General features: G+C 37.1%; 1 protein-coding gene and 1 pseudogene across 2 annotated transcripts in view; both read right to left on the bottom strand.

Annotated features, from left to right (window-relative positions):
• Nucleotides 1-18,642, bottom strand: part of IQCK (IQ motif containing K) — a 167,890-nt gene that overhangs the window by 89,524 nt on the left and 59,724 nt on the right. The window lies entirely within an intron of this gene.
• LOC138167202 (transcription factor BTF3 pseudogene) lies at nucleotides 13,485-14,745 on the bottom strand (annotated as a pseudogene).

Here is an 18,642-nt window from a genome sequence, read left to right as displayed (position 1 = left end):
TCTTTCCCATTGTTCATTCTACCTGACACAATCCTTCTTTATAACCTGACTAATGTCTAATGTGAAAGTATTTGTAGATCCTATACTTGATTGTATGCCACCATGGAGAAGGGGGTAGGAGGGAAGGGAGGAGGAGAAAATTTGAAACTCAAAGAATTGTGGAAATGAATCTTGTAAACTAAAACTAAACAAACAAATTAATAAGGACCAAAAAAATTAAAAATTAAAATTAAAATATGATCTACCCAACATATAGGGGATTATTTCAAATATATAAGAATAAGGACCATTCCCCAATAGATAGTCAAAAGATATGAAAAGGCAGTTCTCAAAAGTAGAAACAAGAGCCATCAACAAAAATATTTAAAATGTTCCAAATCACTACTAATTAGAGAAATGTAAATTAAAACATTTCTAAGGTTCCACTACAAAGACAACAGATTGGCAAAGATGACAGAACATCAATCAATCAAAAATTTATTAGCACCATTAAGTGCCAGGTGCCATGCTAAGTGCTGAAAAGGAAAATGACAAATATTGGAGGAGCTATGGAGAAATAAGTACATTAATGCACCACTGGTAGAGCTTTAAATTGATATAACTCTTCTGGAAAACAATTTGGAACTATACTGTGCACATACCCTTTGACCCAGAAATATCATTGTTGTGCTTATATCCTAAGGAGATAAAAGAAAAAAGGAAAAGGGCCAGTATATACAAAAATATTCACAGCAGGACTTTTTTTTTTCTTTTTTTGGTATAGCAAGGAGCCACAAAAATACAGGGTATCCTGCCAATTGTGGAATGAATGAACAAATTGTTATATGAATATAATGGAATGCTATGGCAATATAAGAAATTATGAAAGGGATAGATTATTAGAAACCTGAGGAGACTTGTATGAAATGATCCAGTATTAAGAAAAGTAGATGGGCAGCTAGGTGGCACAGTGAACAGAGCACCGGCCTTGGAGTCAGGAGGGCCCGAGTTCAAATCCGGCCTCAGACACTTAACACAAAAAAATAAACTAGCCGTGTGACCTTGGGCAAGTCACTTAACCCTAACTGCCCTCCAAAAAGCAAAAAAAGAAAAGAAAAGCAGAACCAGGAGAACAATTTATGCAATGACAACAATTTTCTAAAGGAAAGCAGCTATGAAAGAATTAAAAACTATTCTATGACTAACTATAACTCCAGAAGACTGAAAGTGAATCATGCTTCCCACCTCTTGGCAGAGGGGTGATTAACTATAGGTGAAAAACAGGACATGCCTTTTTATTTATTTATTTTATATTTTAAGCAATCGGGGTTTAGTAACTTGCCCAAGGTTACATGGCCAGGTGTTTCTGGGTGGGTGCTAAGTGTCTGAGCCCAGGATTCGATCTCCAGGTCATCCTGACACTGGAGCCGGTGCTCTTACTCGCTGTGCTACCTGGCCGCCCCAGGACATGCCTTTTTATATAGATGCTAGGTGGCAGGAGCTCTGGACTCAGAGTCGGGAAGACATGAGTTCAAATCCAGACTTAGACATTTACTAGCTATGTGACCTCAGCAAGCTACTTAATTTGTTTGCCTCAATTTCTTCATAGGGAGTAATAATAGTATCTACCTCCCAGGGTTTTTGCAAGTTTACAAGCATGGTGTATGGCACACAGTAGGTGCTCAATAAATGCTTGTTAAATCTAAAACTTAAACCCTTATGATCAATAGGTGAATTTGTTTTCCTTATTGATACTTAGTTGTTACGAAGAAATGCTTTGGTGAAAGGAGAGTAGTAATAGGGACATAAAATAAAAGAAAGAAAATGTCAATGAAATATTATTAAAATATACAGACAAAAAAAGAAGGGAAGTCAAAAGAGTACACAGATAAACAGTATTCTGTTTGTATCCTGTTACATTTAATATATACCTTAAAACAAGCTAATGTTAATTAGCCTGATTAGCATGGTATTCAGTTTTGCAAATAATCACCTTTTTCTTTTTTATGTAACTAGAAATATTCATCGGGGTGGTTTGTCAAGTTCATAATTTTAAAAAATAAAGAAAAAAGTAGTCTATACTTGCTGCCTCCACTTTTTCACCATCTACTTTTCAACACTTTGCATTCTGGTTTCTGACCTAGCCATTCTATTGATACTGCCTCCCAAAGATTTCTTAATTATTAAATCTGATGATCTTTTCTCAATCTTCATCCTTATTCATCAGTCTTCACTTTCTGACACACCCTCTCCCTCCATCCCTTAGGAAGTCAATAAATATGTTAAGCACCTCATATTCAACATCATTTTTCACGTGACTTATTTTCTATATATCCAAGTCTATCTTCCTTTCTCGGTCTCTTTTAGTGGTTCATCATCTGCCTGTCACCCCCAATCATGGGGAATCCTTTAAGGGCTCTGTTTTTGGTCCTTTTCTTTCTTTGTACTCTCTGCCACTCACTTTTCTCTCTCCCTTACCCCTTTAACCAGTTTTCAAATCCTTTTAATTCTATCATCTGTCCCTTTCAAGTCATTTTACTATGAGTACTGCAAGTCTTCTAATAGCAATTTCCTCTCTCTGCCTCTGACTCTCCGTCTCTATCTTTCTCTGTCTCTTTGTGTGTGTGTGTGTGTCTGTCTCTCTCTCTATCTGTCTCTCTCTTTCAGTTTCTGTCTCTCTTGTACCCTCCACACAATCACCAAGATAATTTTATTAAAGTACAGGTCTAACCATATTACTATCCAGCTCAAAAATATTTATTTAGGAGCAGCTACCAACTGCTTTTGAGGTAAAATACAAACTTTAATCGGGCATTTAATGACCTCTGTAATTTGCTTTCAGTCTACCTTCCTAGCCTTCTTTCCCATTGTTCCTCCTCACACACACTTACATTCCAGACAAACACAACCACTTGCTGTTCCCCAAATTCAATATCATCTTCTTTCTCTGTGCATTCACATAGGCTGTGCTCTACGACAATAATAGACCTACTCTTCCTCTCCCCCTTTCTGAATCCTTATCTTCCTTTAAGTTTCCAGACGTCACTTTGTTCAGGTGCTTTTGCTTATTGTCTCAACTAAAAGTGTTCCCTTCCTCCTCAAATATTCCTAGAGAATTTTGTCTAGCCCCTTCCTTTGCCCACATCATTCCCTATCTTGTATTGCAATTATCTGTATATGTATTGTATTACATAAACATATAATATTCCATGTTTTGGATTCCCACTGTCTTCAAAATACCTTAAGCATGGTTGGCACTTGATAAATGTTCATTAAATTTAATTGAATCACCAAAAGCTTTTGGGGGGGGAATGGAATTGAAATACTATTTATAAGATAATAAAATAAAAATGTACTACTGGACCATGAAACATTGTCCTGGATTTCAAAATCAAGAGTCACTTCAAAGGTGCATTATTAATCAAAATGAGAAAATACTTGTACAGTAATAAAAATATGTAACCAGAACAAATGGATCTATTATAATTCAAACAAAACAACAATTGTATGTCTAATGAAAGCATCTCTTTCTTTTTACAAAAGAAGCACTGTTCCTGTTGGCATTTATAGCAATATTTTGTTATAAAGATTCATTCTCCATAGGGAGCAAAGTGTCTGTTAATTTACTATACGCACTTTTAAAGTAGTCAAATTGTTTTACATATGAATGCAATGCTGACAAACAATCACTTTTGATGCAAAGAAATAAAATGGAAGAAATCATGTTGTCTTTCTGTTCTGGATAAGCTTAAACGTGTTTTGCATGCTTAGGCATGCAGGAACAGTGAGGATATTGTTCAGTTGTTGTTTAGCTTAAAAATTATCTGCTGGGTGGCTGCAAGAGAGAAATGAAAACAAATGAACATGGAGAAGAGGAGAGACAGGAGAAGCAGTAGAGAAGAAAAGCAAAAAATAAAGATATTAAGGTAGTACATGCTAAGTTGTTTCCATAAGTTGGGGAAATATATAGCAATCAAGATCAATAGAGAAGCTGTCCACAGTCAAGCTTTAAAGGAAAGGAGTAGAATCCTGGAGGAAATACTTAGGAAAAAGAGGATATGAATCAAGGATGAAAAACAAAGAATAATTATATATTAAAGAAGGAAAATAGTGATATTAAAATCCAAGAGTACAAATAAAGAAGGGGTGCCAATTCAGTCAGTATTTGGTTTCAAATGGATGGACTTTTCTGCTGGACATTAATAAAGGAGATAAATGAATAAATGACTCTAGAACAGTGACAGAAAAAAAACTATAAAGTGACTAACATAATTCCATCCCAGAAAAGAAGGGCAAGAACCAAAGGTTATAAACTATTCTGAGAAGGAAGGAATCCCATTTAGATCCAGCTGAAAAAAAATGATAACTAAATGACTGAACCATGAATATTAGCATAAAAACAATAAATGTTAAGTTCAAAGTTTCTCCTAAATACTTAGAAGGCAACTGAAATGACCTACTTTAGTTTTCATGATCAGCTCTACCCATTGTTTGGTTAAGAATTCTTACAACCATCATGTGAAAAGTACCACAACATGATGTTGTTCTTTTATATTTAGGAAGGGTATCCATTTCTATTCTTAACACCCTCGGTGCAATAATAACAATATTGACATTTTTGCCATAAATAAAACCAGAAGAATGAAAAAGGCTGCAGCTAAAGAGAAGAACAGTTCAGAGTCTCCTTGGAGAGGCAACAAAAGAAGTTGGCAGAGATTTTGTTGTATGCACCAAAGTAATGAAAAATACTATTTCATAGATTATTTGGTCATCACCCATTAGTGATAAGCATTTGCACAAAGACCAACATTAAAAGAATTGCAGCTTATTCACCAACAGTGATTGCTGAGGATGATTAAGTGGTAATAGTGGAGAGGGCCCTGAACTTGGAGTCAGGAAGACCTGAGTTCAAATATTGCCTCAGATACTTATTAGCTATTTAAAGCTGAACATTTCATCTCTTTGTGCCTCAGTTTCCTTATCTGTAAAATGAGAGGATTGAACTCAATGATCCTTCTAGCTCTAAACCAATGAACTTATAAGACCTTTCAAATCAAAACAATGTACACTCTGACACTGGGTGATGTAAATGAAAAGATGGAAAAATATGAAGTAATGGAGAAATATATAGAAAGGTATGATTCAGAAGAAAAAATGAGAGAAGCGAAAGCCTTGTATATAACATAGAAAGAAGCCTCAGAGATCTATGTTATGAATACTTTCTTCAAAAAAATAACATGTTATGCATTGGACAATGACTATTAGGCGAACATCAAATCATGTCACAAAGGATGAAAATGACATTTTAACAGACAGTAAAAGACTTTCTATGCATTTTTAGTTACCCCTGAGGCAGTTCTCTGTGCCCAGCAAGGCTATACTCATCAGAGCTAACATCAGGATTTATAATAAATAAGGATAAGGTATTATAATGAGAAAAATTATAATGACAATCAATTTTAAAAGATTTAGCCCTGAATTATTTACACAATTGAAATTCAAAAATAGAAAATGGACAACAGAAATTACACTGACAATATATTTTCATCCAGATGCTAAACCACTACAAATTAATGATCAAAAGAACCCAGGAAGTACATTACTCAGCAAATATTTGATTTGAAAAATGGAGAAAAACGGCAACCCCAAGTTAGATTATAAGCTTACCTGTAAAATCTTTTGAAGAAGGATGATGAACAATTATGAATAAAATTTCATAAGGCAAAGTGGAAAGCAAAACCAGTACAAAGAAAGCTCAGAAATACAGTCAACTAAGCAAAGTCATCCCATGGACACTTAAGAGAGAAAAATGAAAGGACTATTAGAAACAGAATAAATATGTAAATATCTGCAAAGCCATTTAAATAAACTGTTTTCTTGTGCATCAAGAGTAATGAGACCACTACACTTGGATCCCTAACATCACAATTCTTGAGATACATATAGAAGAGAGAGAATAGTAGGAAAGAGCTAAAACAGCTGAATGTAGCAATATAAAGGAGATCCATGCTCAAGGTGATACAATTATTAGAGCATTGAAGGACTGGTATCAAGGTAGCAGAGGAGAAGATACCAGGCATCAAAAAACCCTCAAATTTTATTAATGACAAAAAAGATGAATGAAAGAATATGAATAACTATTGACTTATGTACCCACTTTCCCCCATTGATTAAAAAATTCTTTATGTGCTTCATCTGTATATAAACTAAGGGCATATTTGATGAGGGTATTAGGAATAAGCAGGCTGTCTCAAGAGCTATCTCATGAGACTGTAGCCTGTGGATACTGGAGCACTGTCACAATAGAGGAGTCACAAAAATCTGAGTTCAAATCTGGCCTCAGACACTAACTAGCTGTATGATCCTAGAAAAACCAGTTACCAATCTATCTCAGTTTCCTCATCTATAAAATGGGGATAAGAATAGCATCTACTTCCCAGTGCTGTTGGTGATGAAATAATAATATGAAAGCACTTGCAAATCTTAAAGCAGTATATAAGTTAGCTATTATTATTTTATTTTACAATGGACCATAACTTTATCATCTCACAGCTGCCTGAAAGGTAGAACATAGGATCCTGTTAGTCCTTACTGTTTGTTGATTACCAAAAACAAACAACAACCAAAAAAAAAAACCCATTTGATTTGGTAGAACAAAATGCGACCTTACAGGCTCTTTTACACAGCAAAGTAACTCCCATTCATTTTTTAAACTGGACTACCAAAGCCCATGCGGTTCCAAGGGCAAAGTCCAATTTTCTGGTGGGGAGGGGGCAAACAAGAGATCCTGAGTGAAGACGAGCAGAGATAGTATAAATTTTAAATGGTGGGGAAATGTGATGGAGGCCTGAGTCTGGGAAAGATAAGGAGGAAATTCCAAATCATAATAGATTCATTTGAGTACCATTTGGAATTTATTGTGGCATATGGTAGAAAATGCTACTCTAAACATATTTTCTACCAAGCTGTTTTTCCAGAAGTTCTACTCAACTACTGAGTCCTTCTCTAAGTAGAGTTCTTGATTTTATCAAACAGTGGGCTAAGTTTCATGGTTTCTGATTCTTCCTTATCCAATCCAATGATCTACTTTCCTAATTATTTTAATTTTAACCAGTTGGCTGATTACGACTTTATAAAACAGCATTTAACATAAGCTATTTTCACCTTCATTCCTATTTTCCCCCCATAATTTCCCGTGAGATTCTATGGGGTCAGTATATTGATTTTAGAAAGACCGCGAGTTGTTTTTTTTCTTTTTTTTTTAAATTTTATTTTATCTTTCATTTTTCAAATGCTTTATTAACTTCTGATTTACATCATTCATTATCACCAGATTTTGAGTTACCCATATTCTCCCCGTTTTTCCCCTACCCACTGACCCAAAATAGCAGTCCCACAATATATCCCCTCCTCCAATCTGCTCTCTCCCATATCTTCTCTCATACCCCCTTTGACTTTTCCAGTAGGGCATGGTGGATCTCTATGCCCCAGTGCCTGTATATCCTATTTCCCAATTACATGTAAAATAGTATTATTAATAATATATATGTATATATATATATATAAAAACATTTTATTTTAAAACTTTGAATTCCAGATTCACTCCCTGCCTCCCTTGTCACCCACCCTTACTGGGAAGATAAGCAGTTCAGTATAGGTTGTACATGTGTAGCTCATGCAAAACATTAACATAGTTGATATATTGTAAAAGACTTACTATATTTCCCTCCCTCCTATCCCAACTTCCACTAGTTCTATTCTCTACTTTGATCCCATCCCTTTTCAAACGTGGGTGCTTCCAACTTCCCTCCCCCACAACCTGCCTTCCATTCCATCATCCCCTCTCTCATCCCCTTCCCCCCTACTCTCCTGTAGGGTGAGGTACCATATTTAGTGTGTATGTCATTCCCTCCCCAAGCCAAATTCAATGAGAATAAGGTTGCCTCATTCCCTTTTGCCTTCCTATTCTTCCCCTCCATTGTAACCATTTTCCATTGCCTCTACTATATGAGATAGTTTACCCCAATCTGTCTCTCCCCATCTCCTCTCATTATATTCCTCTCTCACCTCTTAAGTTCACCTTTTAAGTATCATCCCTTCCTGTTAAATTGGTCCTGTGCCCTCTATCTATGTCTACCTGTAAACATATATACACACATTCACATATGTATTCATATACCCGTATACCCTCCGATATAGACATATATACATATATATATATATATATATATATATTAAACTATTTTCATACTTAACCCTTAAAATATTTTCATACTGAGAAAAGTTTCATCAGTTACAATTATCGTTTTTCCATCTAGGAATGTTAATAGTTCCAATTTGATAAGTTACTTATGGTTTCTTTTCCCTGTTTACCTTCTCATGCTTCTCTTGCTTCTTGTATCTGAATGTCAAATTTTCTATTCAACTCTGGTTTTTTCATCAAGAATGCTTGAAAGTCCTCTATTCCACTGAATAACCATATTTTCCCCTGAAACATGAGACTCAGTTTTGCTGGGTAGGTGATTCTTGGTTTTAATCCCAGCTCCTCTGCCCTCCAGAGTATCATATTCCAGGCTCTTCGATCCCTCAGTATAGAAGCTGCCAGATCCTGCGTTATCCTGATTGTGTTTCCACAATATTCAAATTATTTCTTCCTGGATGCTTGTAATATTCTCTCCTTGATTGAGGAATTCCGGAACCTGGCTATAATATTCCTAGGAGTTTTCTTTTTGGGATCTTTTTCAAGAGGTGATCGGTGGATTCTTTCAAGCTCTATTTTCCCCTCTAGTTCTAAAACATCAGGGCAGTTTTCCTTGAGAATTTCTTGGAGGATGATTTCTAGGTTCTTTCTTTGATCATGGCTTTCAGGTAGTCCAATAATTTTTAAATTATCTCTCCTGAATCTATTTTCCAGGTCAGTGGTTTTTCCAATGAGATATTTCACATTGCCTTCTATTCTTTCATTTGTTTGGATCTGTTTAATAGTATCTTGATTTCTTATAAAGACATTAGCTTCCATTTGCTCCAATCTAATTCTGAAGCAATGATTCTCCTCATTGAGCTTTTGAGATTCTTTTTCCATCTGACAAATTCTGCTTTTTAAGGCATTCTTCTCCTCATTGCCTTTTTGAGCCTCTTTTGCCATTTGAGTTAGTCTGTTTTTTAAGATGTTATTTTCCTCAGTCAGGCTGTTGACTCTCATTTTGTAATTTTCTTGCATTGTTCTCATTTCTCTTCCCAATTTTTCCTCCACTTCTCTTATTTGCTTCTTAAGGTCCTCTATAGCCTGTAACCAGCTCATATTTTCCTTTGATGTTTTTGGTGCAGGAGTTCTGACTTCACTGTCTTCTTCCTGTTCCATGCTTTGATCCTTTTTGTCCCCAAAATAGGAGTCTAATATTGGGTTCTTCTGTTTGCTTTGTTTCCTTTGCCTGGGCATGTTGCCACTCAACTACTTGACTTTTGGGCTTTTTGCCACAGTAGGACTCTGCCTCTAGACAGGGGAGCTTTCATCCCAAACACTGGGGTTTTCTCGGCTTCCAGAGGTATTAGTTGGGAGCCCTTGCTGAAGCCTCCACATGCTCTGGCAAGCTGGTCATACACCCCAGGACCTCCACCCTAGACCACAATCTAGATCCAAGCAGATTAAAGCAAGAACGATTACTCCTCAGACTGGTGCTTGGTCCCCCTACACTCTGCAGGCCAGGAGCTGAAGCTGCCACGTGGCCACAGCGCAGCCCTCAGCAGCTTCTTCCTCCAGGGGATAAAGGCCTATGCACTCCCAACTACTGGGTACCAAAGTCCACACTGCACTGACCTCTCATTTTGTCCTTGGCATCTATGTGTTGATAAATCTGGAAATGACCACAGCTGCAGGTAATCTGGAGTCCCTCCAGCTGGAAGCTGGTCAGGCCTGCCCTGGGGCTAAAACCTCGTAGTGGGGCTGGGCTTGGCTCCCACAGCACTGCACTGGAGGATTCCTGCTGGCCTGCCGGGCTGTCCTCAGCAGGAGGTTAGCTTCTCTGTGTCATTTTGTGGATTCTGTAGCTCCAAAGTTTGTTTAGAGCCCCCTTTTACATGAATTGGGGAAGGTGAAAGCCTGAAGCCGCGGGGAGGACCTGCTTCTACTCTGCCATCTTGACTCCACCCCCCATGAATTGTTTTTAAAAATATATTTTGATGGGGAGGTTAGGTGGTGCAATGAATAGAGCACCAGCCTTGGAGTCAGGAGGACCTGGGTTCAAATCCAGCTTCAGACACTTAATACTTACTAGCCGTGTGACCTTGAGCAAGTCACTTAATCCCAACTGCCCTGTCTTCCCCCTTCAAAAAGCAAAAAGAAAAAAATTATAAAAAATATATTTTGATAACTATATTTCAATATAATTGAGTTTTTAAAAATAATAATACACATATTATTTTATACATTTTTTGGAGAAGGGGTCCATAGGTTTCATCAGACTGTAGAAGGTTTCTAAGAAAAAGATTTAGAAAGAAACACTGTTCCAGACCAGTTATTCCTCCAAATGAATATTGTTAGTACTTTTTCTGGCTCTAAAAATTTATCCCTCGATTGGAAAGCCACAAACATATAAATTAATTTAGGTAGTATCATCATTTTTATTATCTTGGTGTGGCCCAACCATAATAAATGAATATTCTTCCAGTTGTTTAAAGTTTCCTTGATTTATGCAAAGAGTATTTTGGAACGATATTTTGACAGAATTTTACTGCCTATTGGTAGATTGCGCCCCAGATACCTTGTATATTTTGTAGGTATTTTGAACAGGATTTTCCTATCATTTTCTCCAGGTTTTTATTATTACTATATGAAAATTTTGATGACCTCTGTGAATTTGCTTTATATTCTGCTACCTTACTGACACTATTAATCTTCTCAATTAATTTCCTTCCTAATTCTCAGAAGTTTTCTACAAAAGCATCACATCTGCAAATAAGAATAATTTTGTCTCCCTTTTACCATTATTTGTGCTTTTAATTTCTTTGTCTTGTTAGTTCCAGTTATGTTAGCAGTATATCAAATTTCATGAAGTGACATTTCCTGCTTTATCTCTGTATTTAATCAGAAAATATCTAATGTTTCTCCATCACAAATATTACAGGCTTTCAGTTTTAGATACATACTTTTAAAAAATTATAGTAAAATTGGTTCCTCTATTCCTGTAGTTTTTAGGATATTTAGCATTAGTGAGTGCTTTTTTGTCAAAGGCTTTTTCTGCATTTTTTTGTTAAAATCATGGGATCTGGAGTAATTATATTCATTGTTTTCCTAATGCTGAACCATTGTTTCATTCCTGGCATAAAATCAATTTAACTATAATAAGTCATTGATATATTGGGATAACATCTTACCAAAATATTTTTGCCAGGTCTTAAATTTTTTTTCATTCAATTTTCTTTTCTTTTCTTTTTTCTGGAAAACTTTATTTTTATTGTAGGTGGAATGGGGACACAGCAAGTTAGATGATTCCAATTTTGTTGGCAACATCTAAAGCATCATAGTCTGGAGCAAGACGAACATAGGCCTTCTTCTCTCCATTGGGCTGGATCAGTGTGTTGACCTTGGCCACATCGATGTCATACAGCTTCTTTACAGCCTGCTTGATCTGATGCTTGTTGGCCTTGACGTCCACAATGAAGACTAGGGTGTTGTTGTCCTCAGTCTTCTTCATAGTAGACTCAGTGGTCAAGGGAAACTTAATGATGGCATAGTGATAGAGCTTGTTTCTGCAAGGGGCACTCTTCCCAGGGTATTTGGGCTGCCTTTGAAGTCTCAGTGTCTTGGGTTGCTGGAAGGTGGGGGATGTTCAGATCTTCTTCTTTTTGTGGCTATGGACACCCTTCAACACTGCCTTCTTGGCCTTCAAGGACTTGGACTTGGCTTCTGTCTTGGGGGGGACAACAGTTTCCTTCTTCCCCTTCGGTGCCATGTTTGGGGAAAAGGACATCAATTTTCATTAGTGATATTGACCTATAGCTCTCTTTTTCTGTTTTATCCCTTCCTTTAGTGATCAGAACTATATTTATTTTTAAATGGAGTTTGAAAGAATGCTTTCTTCCTTAATTATTTGGAATAATTATTTAGCATAAATATTAACTTTTCTTTAAAGCCTTGATAGAATTTTCTATTAAAACCACCTGGACAAGAGTCCTCCTTCCCTTTTGGTAGTTCCTTTATAACTTAATTTAGTTTCACTTTTTGGCAATGAGTTAGTCAAGATTTATATTTTTTGTTTTGCATATGTTTTTGTAGATAATCTTATATTTTTCAAATTCTCAGTTCTGCTAGCACATAATTATATTAAATTATGATTTTTTATATTTTGTAAATTTACTTTGTTAATTTTTTCATTTTGGGACTTCAGTTTCTCATTTTTAAAATCAGGTTAACTAAAGGTTAGCTTTATCATTTCTCTAATGTTTTGTTGTCCAGTTTGTCTATTTCACCTCTAATTTTCAATAATTCTTTTGTGATAATTTGGGCTTTATTGTTTTTTAATTACATAGTAAGTTTGTATTTGTTTGCATAATTTGGGCTTTATTGCTTTTTAATTGCATAGTAAGTTTTTTTGGTTTGATAACATATGTTTTCAGTGATATAACTTTTTGCAGAATGCTTTAGCTGAACCTCAAAAATCTGTATGTTGTCTCAGTGTTATCATTTTCTTTCACCCAGTTGTTACTCATTTTTTAAAAGAAATATAAGGTTGAGACCCATGAAGGTGGTGGAGTAAAAACAGGAACTTGCTTGAGCTCATGCCCCAACCACCTCCAATACCTATAAAAAATGACTCTAAACAAATTTTAGAGCTACAGAACCCACAAAATGACAGAATGAAACAAATTTCCCGCTGAAGTCAACCTGGCAAACCAAAAGGAAGGGTCAATCGCTCTGGGGTATGAGTGGAGCACAGTCCCATGTAGGCCATGACAGCACAGACTGGGGCACAGAGTGGGCTGGAGCAGACTTCAGGGGACTGAATCACTGGAAGCTGTGGCAGTTTCCTGACTTCTCAACCCACAAACACCAAAGAGAAAGTAAAAGGTCAGTGCAGAAACTCTGTTGGATCTGGGTGAGAGAAGAGTATTGTCCAACCCCTGCCCCCAGGGCGGTGGTTGTGGCAGTGGGGTAGCTGCTTCCAGAGCTCCTGGTCCACAGATTGTAGCCGGACCAAGCAGAGGGCAATTGCAGGCATTTCTTTGCTAGTGCTGAAGTAGGATTCTCTTGCTTTGCCCTGCTTAGATCTGGGCCGTGTTCTTGGTGGCAGTCTTGGGGTGAGGAGGAGCTCTGGCATGGCAGAGTTTGTGGCAATTGTGGAGAGGGAGTTCTCCTCACAGTTCTGAGGGAGGTACCTAAAACCCCATAAATTTGAGACACAGCATTCTCCATTCTGGAAGCAGAACTCTACCGTGGCAAAGAGCTCAAATGTCAAGTAAGATGGCTGGCAAGATAAGCAGAGGAAGAGAAATCAGACCATAAAATCTTTTTTTAACTAGGAAAAGATTTTATTAACCTTTTTTTTCAAACTTTAATTCCAGGCTTGTTCAGCATAGTTAGGCTGCAAGGAATGAATTGTGCATAAGCAATAAATGAAAAGAGCTGCAATGTCCAATAGGCTTCAAAATATTAGAGATCTAATTCTCTAGGTCCATAAACAAAAACAAAAACAAAAAAAAGGAAAAGAAAAAAACAGTCACTCAATATAAAACAGCAGTTCCATATAACTTTCAAGTTTTAACTTTCAGAAGTTGATACTCAATTGAGTTTGCCTCGTTCTTAGAAGCCTCATCAAAATTCTCAGCAAGATCTGGAACTTCATCATCATCATCCTACCCAGTGGCAAGCGGTGCTTTTCCATCTACAGGTTGTTTGGGCAGAGTCTCTGCCAGTCTTCTTAAGCTAGTTAGACTGTCAGCTCCTAGCTGATAAAAGATGCTGGGGAGAATTTCTGTTAGCTGCTTTGTTTCAGCATGGCCTATAATAGTGAAAGTGTTTGCTGCCAGTGATGCCTGAACTTTAGGATTGTTAAAGTGCATCACTGTTCCCTGGTTGGTAAACATACTCACCTCTTCAATACCAGACATACTGTTTGCTCCTAGTTTCTTAAAGGAAAATGGAAGTTTCTTATCATCTGCTGTAGCTATTCTATGAACCACCTTCTTCTTTCTCTAAGCAGTTCTTTTCTCACCAATGCACACTTGTGCCTACAGCCTGGCAAGTTTCTCTTGGTTTATGTAATGGGAATGCAAATTTGGAAGATCTTCCCTGCCCCTAGGCTAAAATGCACCTAAAGCCTGGGGAGGGAGGTTTGTTTTTCAGTAGATACTTCTTGATTGGCCAGTGAGTCAATAAGGTTGTTACATTCTCTGAGCCAGGAGAAGGCTATATAAGCCCTGATGTGTAGCTTTGTTTTGGGACTCACTTTGAGAAGTGTTCTGTGATTTGATCTGAATTCTGGGAAGCCGTTGTTGAGAGTCCCCCGGCTTTGAAAAACCCAGATGCTAATTTGGTATGGATGTAATGGTTGGACAGTTTGGAAATCTGTCTACTTGATCTGTTTCTGTCTTGATAATTCTGCCTGTATATTCTGAAGTTCGGGGTGCTTACCTTTTCCCCTGAACAAGGTAAATGTATATGTCTGACTGATTAAAGTAAGCTTGTTAACCCATTTTGAGTTGCTTTCCTTTAACAAAGCAGATCCAAGAACCTGTGTGAGCAGCAAACCCTGAGGACGTACTTGGGGTGCTTGCTGCTACAGTTTATAATCATTTCTTTCATCCTGCCAGAACAGAAATGGAGCTGCACAGATGACTGGGGATATTACTTGCAGGGTCACAGTTAGAAGACCATAGAATCTTTTTTTTATGACAAAGAGGATCAAAACATAGAACCAGAAGAAGACACCAAAGTCAAAACTCCTGCATCAAAAGGCTCCAAGAAAAATATGAATTAATCACAGGCCATGGAGGAGCTCAAGAAGGAATTTGAAAATCAAGTAAGAGAAGTAGAGGAAAAAATTGGGAAGAGAAATGAAAGTGATGCAAGAAAATTATGAAAAACAAGTCAATAGCTTGCTAAAGGAGACCCCCAAAAATACTAAAGAAAATAACACGTTAAAAAATGAACTAACTCAAATGGCAAAAAAAAAAAAGATGTCCAAAGAGCCAATAAGGAGAAGAATGTCTCCTTGACATTCAAAGACAAAGCAGAATTGGCCAAAAGGAACTCCAAAAGTTCACTGAAGAAAATAATTCCTTCAGAATTAAAATGGAGCGAATGGAAGTTAATGACTTTATGAGAAATCAAGATGTTATAAAACAGATTCAAGAGAATGAAATAATAGAAGACAATATAAAATATCTCATTGAAAAAAACACTGACCTGGAAAATAGATCCAGGATACATCATTTAAAAATTATTGGATTACCTGAAAGCCATGATAGGAAAAAAAGAGCCTAGACATCATTTTTCACAAAATTATCAAGGAAAACTGCCCTGATATTCTAGAACCAGAGGGTAAAATGAAAATTGAAAGAATACACCAATCACCTCTTGAAAAAGATCCCAAAAAGAAAACTCCTAGGAATATTATAGCCAAATTCCAGAGTTCCCAGGTCAAGGAGAAAATATTACAAGCAGTCAGGAAGAAACAATTTGAGTATTGTGGAAACATAATCAGGATAACATAAGATCTAGCATCTTCTTCCAGAAGCCAAAGGAGCTAGGATTAAAACCAAGAATCACCTACCCAGCAAAACTGAACATAATATTTTATGGTTATTCAATGAAATAGAGAACTTTCAAGCATTCTTGATGAAAAGACCAGAGCTGAATAGAAATTTTGACTTTCAAATACAAGTGTCAAGAGAAACATATAAAAGGTAAATAGGAAAGAGAAATCATAAGGAACTTATTAAAGTTGAACTGTTTACACTCCTACATGGAAAGATGATATTTGTAATTTGAGACTTTTTTCAGTATTAGTATAGGTGAAGAGGATATATGTAAGTGTGTGTGTGTGTGTGTGTCTGTATGTGTGTATATGTTTACATAGACAGGGGGCACAGGGTGAGTTGAATATGAAGAAATGATAGCTAAAAAATAAAATTAAGAGATGAGAGAGGAATATATTGGGAGGAGAAAGGGAGAGATAGAATAGAGTAAATTGCCTCACATAAAAGAGGCAAGGGAAACCTATTACAAAGGAGGGGAAGGGCAGGGAGATGAAAAGGAATGAGTCAATCTTACTCTCATTTAATATGGCTTAAGGAGGGTATAACAGACAAACTCAATTGGGTATCTTACCCTACAGGAAAGTAGGGGGAAAAGTGTATAAGAGGGAGAGGAGGATAGAAGAGAGGGCAGATTGGGGGAGGGTGTAGTCAGAAGCAAACACTTTTGAAAAGGTACAGGATCAAAGGAGAAAATAGAATAAGTGAGGGGAGGGATAGGATGGAAGGAAATATAGTCTTTCACAATATGACTGTTATGGAAATGTTTTGCATAACTACATATGTATAACCCATATTGTATTGATTGTCTTTCCAGTGAGTGTGGGTGAGGAGGGAAGAAGGGAGAGAATCTGGAACTCAAAGTTTTAAAAACAAATATTAAAAAAGTGTTTCTACATGCAATTGGGAAATAAGATATACAGGCAATGGGATATAGAAATTCATCTTGCCCTATAAGAAAGTAAGATGGAAGGATGATAAGTGGAGGATAGGGGGGGATATAAGAGAAGGCAGACTGGGGGAATGGGTAATCAGTATGCTTGCCATCTTGGGGTGAGGGTAGGGAAGAGATGGGGAGAAAATTTAGAACTCAAAATCTTGTGGAAATGGAAGTTGAAAACTAAAATAAACAAATAAAATTGGAGAAAAAAAAAAGAAACATCAATATCTTTTGGTTTTTACTTCCATTCCTCCCAGAGAACCATCCTATATAATAAATGATATCTTTAAAAAGAAAAATGGAAAAGATAAAACCAAAAAATTTTAAAAACTTATTTTTGATGTATTAACGTGAAAAAAAATCTGAAACCTTCCACACCTGTAAAGGAGTGAGGGATGGGGATCATTGCTCTTTTCTGGAGTATAATGGTAATGGGAATTTGAAGATCTTCCCTGCCCCTTAATAAGCCTAAGGAAATTTGAGGACCTTCCCTTATTTGAAATAATATACTCTGCCCCCTAATAGGCTGAATGTGGTCACATGGAGCCTGTGGTGGGAGGAGTTTGCTGAAGGGTGGAGTGGAGCCCACAGGAAAAGCTTGCTTAGGGGAGGCTTATTTTTCAGAAGGACCCACACCTTGGTCCTTTGTAATTAGGCAGTGGGTCACAAGGGTTGTGACCATTCTCTGACCCTGAAGAAAGCTATATATACTCTGAGGTGAGGTTTTGCTTTGAGGCTCATTTACGGGAAGAGTTTTTTTATTTGACCAGATGAGACTCTGGGTAGCTGTTGAATCTCCCCACTTTGAAAATCCAGATGCTGGTGCTTCTCTCTCTGATAGTTAACTATGTAGGTATGTGATGGTCAGACAGCTAAAAGTCCTGGCTGTCGGTCTGTTGAATTGTATTACTTTCTGTGTATTTTTTCTCTTCTTATAACTTCTGTTTGTATTTTCTTTGAAGTTCAGGGTGCTGAATTTTTCCCCTGAACTAGGTAAATGATATATGTTTGATTAAAGTAAGATTAATGCCTTTTGAGTTGCTTTCCTTTAGAAAAGCAGATCAAAGAATCTGTGCTAGCAGCAATCCTGGGTATGCTAAGGTGCTTGCTGCTACATGGAGCCATACTTGTTCTTTGTAATTTTGCAACATTCAGGATTGACTGTTTTGTAGTTGGTCATTTGCTTTGTTGCAATAACTGTATATACTGCTTTCTTGGCTTTGCTTACTTTACTTTGCATCAGATCGTGTACATCTTTATATGCTTATTTTGTATTCATCATATTTATTTCTTACAGCACAGTAAAATTCCACAATTTGTTGTTGTCATTCATTTGTGTTCAGCTCTTCATGACTCCATTTGAGTCATGATACTAGAAAAGATACTAGAGTATTTTGCTATTTCCTTCTCTAACTCATTTTAGAGATGAGGAAACTGAGGCAAAGAAGGTTAAATGACTTGCTCAGGGTCACATAACTAGTAAGTGTCTGAGGCCAGATTTGAACTTAGGAAGAGCAGTCTTCCTGACTCTAGACCCAGAGCTCTATCCACTACACCACCTAACTACAATTTGTTTGCCATTCCCAATAAAAGGGTATTTACTTCCAGTTCCTTGATACCACTCTGGATCTGGGACTGCTGTTGGAAAAATGATGCAGGGTAGCCACTGTAACAGTAATGGAATTTAAAGATCCCCTTGTATTGGCTTGGTTTTCTGGTTAAGATTCAGAGCTTGTGATCCCACCAGTGGGATAGACTTGTTGATGTGAAGATAGGGGGCTAAACTGGGAGAAGCTGGTGCCGTGTAAAGGGAGAGGCCCGCTGAGAGAGTCCAGAAGAACTTCTGGGAACAGCAATGTGGAAGCAGAGAGAGAGCTGCTGGGAACGAGGATGCTGAGAGAGAGAATTGCCAGGGGCCAGAGTGGCAAAGAGAGAGAGAGAGAGAGAGAGAGACAGAGAGAGAGAGAGAG

This window comes from Petaurus breviceps, unplaced genomic scaffold (genome assembly GCF_028583685.1).
Source record: "Petaurus breviceps papuanus isolate PSGF00001 unplaced genomic scaffold, PetGlider_PUasm1.0 229, whole genome shotgun sequence".
Taxonomy (NCBI): Eukaryota; Metazoa; Chordata; class Mammalia; order Diprotodontia; family Petauridae; genus Petaurus; species Petaurus breviceps.
Note: the sequence above shows the minus strand (reverse complement) of the source record. Positions and strands in the feature narration are given on the sequence as shown.